The sequence below is a fragment of the Solanum pennellii genome, chromosome 6 (assembly GCF_001406875.1).
Source record: "Solanum pennellii chromosome 6, SPENNV200".
NCBI lineage: Eukaryota > Viridiplantae > Streptophyta > Magnoliopsida > Solanales > Solanaceae > Solanum > Solanum pennellii.
In genome coordinates this window covers 26436226-26442919 of record NC_028642.1, presented here as the reverse complement: position 1 = coordinate 26442919, position 6694 = coordinate 26436226, and positions in this window count along the sequence as shown.

The following is a 6694-nucleotide window of genomic DNA, read 5'->3' as shown; positions in this document are numbered from 1 at the left end:
ATACTGGGTTAACTTTTTCAGCATTTCAAAAGTTTATTCAAACTAATGTTGCCCAGATTACTTTTCATGAGATTAATAATCTTATTTCTCAAAATAATTATTTGAGCTTATATGTTAAAGTACTTGGACAACATATAAGTCCTTTAGATAAAAAATTAGATGAATTAATTATTTTGGTCAAGGAATTTCAAAAATGTCCAAAAGAAGATAAAGCTTCTACTTCAAAAACTTCTTTCAGTGTCCCTACTCATATTCAGCGTCCTATAGATACTTCTGATTTTAAAGTTAAATCTTTTTATGATTTAGAAAATCTTCTAGACAAAAAATTTTCCGGTTGAGTTCAAAACCTACCACAAATGATTTCTCAGAATCAAATATTAATAAAATTGAAAATGAACTACTTGGTATTCAAGATCCGAATCAGGATGTTTCAGAAGTAAACGCCAGAAGATTTAAAGCTGGTTACAATCAAAAGCAAAGGATTATAGGAAAAGGGGGTTATGCAACTCTCCCTTCCATGATGACTTATTATTATCCTCGTCCTACTCCTCAAGATGTGCTAGTTGAAGAAAGAGATTGAATCAAACTAACACATCTTACAGTGGTAATGAGGTGTATGAATGGAATTTGGATGCCTTGACGGAAAGGCAAGTTTCCATTATGGTACATCGGATGTTGATGTAATCATCAATTTTTCGTCATACGAATCAGAATAATGATCATGCTATATGTAAAATGATTATAGCAGGTTTTACAGGTCAACTCAGAGGATGGTGGGATAATTTCCTAACACCTGAAGAAAAGTATGCAATAATGAATGCATACAAAAAAGAAGCTAAAAAGAGAAATAGTTACTGGTGAAGATGGAAAACCAGTAGAAAAGATTACAACCCAAAAGGTTGAAGATGCAGTTTATACACTTGTTCTTACTATTTTAGAACATTTTAATGGAAGATTTTCCAACCAAAATGAGACTATTCGAACTTTACTAAATGGACTTAAATGTAATCATTTGGGACATTATCAATGGTATAAGGATACTTTCATGAGTAGAGTTATGGATCTACCTGAAAGTAAATCAAGTTATTGGAAGAATAGATTTATTGATGGTCTTCCTTCATTATTTTCTGAAAGAGTAAAAAAAGTCTTGAGAGGATATCGACCAGAAATCCCATATGATACATTAACTTATGGAAAGTTAATAGGGATTTGTACTCAAGAAGGATTAAATCTTTGTAATGAGCTTAAGTTGGCTGAACAGATAAAAAGGAATCAAATGTCTTAAAGATCTCAATTGGGAGATTTTTGTACGCAGTTTGGTATAGAAGGACCGTCTAGTTCTAAACCAAAGATAGGTCAAACTGAAGAAAGACATCATAAAAGAAGGCATCTTTCAAAACGATACAAAGAAAAGAAAGAAGAAAAGAAAGCTCATAGAAAGGTAACAAGGTTTGCCAGAAATTTCTCCAAAAGATATTTGAAAAACATTAAATGTTACAAGTGTGGACGATTTGGTCATCTTGCAACAAATTGCAAGGCAGATAAGTTTAAAGCTTTGGAGTTGGATGAACCAACTCAAGATAAACTGTATGAGTTACTATATGAATCTGATTCATATTCCAATTCCTCTGGTAATTCTTCAGATTATAGTACTGATAATAATATTGATATTATTACTAATAAATGTGCTAATTGTCCAGGTAATAGTTGTTCTTGTGGACAAGATGAATTTTATAAATTGCAAGCTCAGATGGAAGATTCTTATTTGGATAAACTACAACAAAGTTTTGAAGAATTAACTTTTAAAATGATTTCTTCAGAAAATGTTATTGAACTTTTAAAAGATGTTTCAGATGAAAATCTTCAAAACAAAATTTTTTAGAAATGGCATCTTCAAAACCCTCTTCTTCAAAAAGCTTTGCAAAATCGAAGAAGAATGAAGAAAAAACTTTTGAAAATTTCAATTACAATGCTAGTCCTTACTCTCTTCAAGATGTTTTTTCCAGACTTGAAAAGAAAGGAACAGGTATTGTAAGAGAAACTTCTCTTGATGATTTAAAACATGAGGTTGAAAACCTTAAAAAAGAAATTAAATCTTTAAAACAAATTCAGTTGATTATCGTCGTATTTCTCAATTAGAAAATGATATTCCTATTTCTGATAAAGGTAAAGTTGTTATGGATGAAGAAATTAATGAATCTCCTAGTCCTAAATTTCTGGGGATGATGCAAATAGTTACTGCTCATCGATGGTATATAAAATGCACCATTCTTATTAATAATGATTTTAAAGTTACATGTATTGTTATGATTGATAGTGGTGCTGATGTAAGTTGTATTCAGGAAGGATTAATTCCTTCGAGATTTTTTTAAAAAACTACTCATATTGTCAAATCTGCTTCAAATCATGCTTTAGACATAAAATATAAATTGTCTAATACTTGTATTTGCCAGAGTAATGTTTGTATTCCTCACTTTTTCTTTCTGGTAAAGAACCAATTATATCCGCCAATTATACTTGGCACTCCTTTTATTAAAGATTTATATCCCTTTTTAAAATTAAATGCAAAAGGTTTTACAGCGAATTATAATGGTAATACCATTAATTTTGATTTCATAACCGAACCAGTTACTAGAGATATTAACTCTTTAATTCATTCAAAACAAAAGCATATTGTGTCTTTACAAATGGAAATTTATAGTCTGAATATTTCAGAGTCTTTACAATCTCTTAAAGTTCAAGAAAAAATTAAATTGATTTCTGGAAAAATAGCAGCTAATATTTGTGCAGATCATCCAAATGCTTTTTGGGACAGGAAAAAGCATATTGTGACTTTGCCTTATGAAGATTCTTTTTCTGAATCAAATATTCCTACAAAATCTCGCCCCTGTCAAATGAATGCGGAGTTAGTCAATTTCTGTAAAAAAGAAATTGATAATTTATTACAAAATGGCCTTATAAAACCCTCTAAATCTTCATGGTCTTGTACTGCCTTTTATGTTAATAAAGCTGCAGAACAAGAAAGAGGTGTTCCCAGGTTAGTAATAAATTATAAACCTCTGAACAAAGTTTTAAAGTGGATAAGGTATCCCATTCCATTTAAAAAGGATCTTCTTTCCAGATTATATAATGCCAATATATTTTCAAAATTTGATTTAAAATCAGGTTATTGGCAGATTCAAATTTTTAAAGAACATACTTATAAAACTGTGTTTAATGTTCCTTTTGGTCAATATGAATGGAATGTTATGCCTTTTTGTTTGAAAAACGCACCTTCTAAATTTCAGAAAATTATGAATGATATTTTTAATCCTTATATGGATTTCAGAATTGTTTATATTGATGATATTCTTGTTTATTCTTAAACCATTAGAATCTCATATAAAGCATCTTGATATTTTCAAGAATATTGTTATTCAAAATGGTTTGGTTATATCCAAAATCAAAATGAGTCTTTTTCAAACAAATGTAAGATTTTTGGGTCATCAAATTTGTCAGGGAAGAATTACCCCTATTCAAAGATCCATTGATTTTCATCAAACTTTCCTGATGAAATAACTAATAAAACAATGCTACAAAGTTTTTTGGGCAATTTAAATTATATTTCTCCATTTTATAAAAATTTATCTAAAGATCTTGCTCCGTTGACTGACAGGTTAAAGAAAGGTAAAATGCTACCTTGAAATAATGATCTTACTAATTTGGTTAAATCCATCAAGCAAAGGGTTAAATATTTGCCTTGTCTTACCCTAGCAAATCCAAATTGGATTAAGATTGTTGAAACTGATGCTTCTAATATTGGGTATGGTGGAATCTTAAAGCAAGTTAATCCTCATGATAAAGTTGAATATCTTGTTAGATTTCATTCGGGCAAATGGTCTGAATCTCAGCGCAAATACGCGACTGTTGCTCATGAAATGCTTTGTATTGTTAAATGTGTTTTAAAATTTCAAGATGATTTATATAATCAAAAATTCATTATAAGAACTGATGCTCAATCTGTCAAATTTATGTTTGACAAAGATTTTAAACATGACATCTCAAAGTTAATGTTTGCCAGGTGGCAAGCACAATTAGCCCCCTTCGACTTCGAAATTCAGTATAAAAAGGGAACTGATAATTCACTTCCTGATTTTCTATCAAGAGAATTCTTCAATTAATAATTTCTTTGTTTAGTATGTCCACTTATCAGTATTTTCTTGGCGACAAAACTCTTATTACAATTCTAAGAGTTCTACCTTTAGATAATGATATAAAAGAAAAAATCATAGATATAATTATCGAAGATTTAGTTATGGATTTTTTTATAGAAGGGTCACAATTCTCTGACCTTTCCCTCGCTAATGATGAGTGGGAACTTGATGTTTCTGGATATTTCACAGATTTGTACTAATCTATTTCTTCCATTTTGCAGCATGGGAGGCACTGATCCTCCGCCATGGTCACAAGTGCGTGGTCGTGGAGGAAGAAATCGAGGAAGAGGAAGATCATCCTCTTCGCAACAAACAAGGTCGTCATACGACTCTTCCTTTCCTGTTATACAGCTAGGAAGTAAAAACTTTGATTAAATCAAAGATTGGCGAAGCTTCTTCATCAGCTTCACCTTCTATAAATCTTAAGGATATTCCTAAAGATAGTTCATTATATGAACAAATTCAAGCATATTTGCAAGAAAAAGAGCAAGGTAATACCTACGCCTTTTTAGCCAAAGAGACTGACCCAGTCAGTGTTCCAGAAGAAACGGCGAAAAAAGAAATTATATTTCTTTTAGAAAACTCTAATATTTAGAGAAGCAATATGCCTTGGAATATACTCCAAATGTACTTAACAAAGGGATTATATTTCCCTGGAGAAGATTACAAGACTCGAACATATTATGAGTCTATTCTAAGTTATACTGGAAGTGCTGAATTTCAGCATTTCATTTCTGATTTTGATAAGAATGTTTATAACTTCTCCAAAATCACTATTAAGCAGATTATATCTGCCGAAGATTGGGGGATCTCCACTATGCAGGAGAGACAAGTTTCCGTGAATGGTATAAACATGAATTTTACATACTGGGATTATATCCAGGCCTTTCACAAAATATTTTTTTTATAATAATAGTAAACTTAAGCACACATGGTTTTTAAAATTATGTGCTCAAGTCTTTACTAAAAATTTGCCAAATTGGTTCATAAACTGGTGGTCTATTCATGGCCCGACGGTAAAAATTTTACCTCATAATTTTTACATTTTATAAAAACAATGGGCAAAAATTTCTCCGTTTCTAACTGATTTATTTTTGCAAGATCCTATCTCAAATATTGAGAAAATTGATCAAATGTATTTCTTTATAGAGTTCTCTATTCCATGGATCCATAAATGGGTTCCAGAGGTGGGTTATACCCCAATAGAAAACATTCTGTGTTTATATCGTAAATATTTTACAAATTTTTGGGACAAGTTAAACAGAGAAGACCCGGCAACCAGAAAGTTATATGGGCAAAAATTATTGGACCTTATCAGCAATACTATTAAAACTTATCAGAACTCTCCTCAAAAGAGCATCTCTACCGGGAGTTCGATCAAACATATTGCCAGAAGAATTTCCATCCAAGATGGAAATAAAGAAGAAATGATGAATAATTATCTGGAAGAGATTAAAAAGAACTTGTTAACCAATATTGCTGAATTTGATAAATCAGACACTTCTATGAGGAGTGGACAAAGTGATGCACAATTAATAAAATAATAAATAATTATTATTATAATAATAATAATATTAATAATAATAACAACAACAACAACAACAATAATAATAATAATGATTATAATAATAATAATAATGATATTAATAATAATAATGATAATAATAATAATAATAATATAATAATAATAATATAATAATAATAATAATAATAATAATAACAATAATAATAATAATAATAATTATTATTATTATTATTATAGTAATAATAATAATAATAATAATAATAAGAAGAAGAAGAAGAAGAATAAGAATAATAGTAATAATAATAGTAATAATAATAATAGTAGTAGTAGTAGTAATAATAATAATAATAATAATCATAATAATAATAATAATAATAATAATGATAATAATAATAATAATGATAATGATAATAATAATGATTATAATAATAATAATAATCATAATAATCATAATAATAATAATAATAATAATAATAATAATTATAATAATAGTAATAATAATAATAATAATAGTAATAGTAAGAAGAAGAAGAATAAGAATAAGAATAATAGTAATAACAGTAATAACAATAATAATAATAATAATAGTAATAATAATAATTATTATAATAATAACAACAAGAATAATAATAATAATAATAATAATAATAATAATAATAATGATAATGATAATAATAATAATAATAACAATAATAATAATAATAATAATAATAATAATAATAGAAAATCTACGTTACAAGTCCACTTGACACCTATCGTAATGATAAACGGCTCGTCTCGCCGTGACCTTCTCTTGAATTCTCAAAAAAACTTCTGTCGCTCCATCCCCGCAGGGGCAGAGAACCCGTCGCTGTCTCGGCTGCACAATTAAAGTCCTACTCCCATTAGCTCGCATAAATTGGTAATTTCTTTTTTATAAGCGTATTCTTTTGTGAGATTTGTTGTTGATTCTTGTGATTTGAAATTTATAGATTTT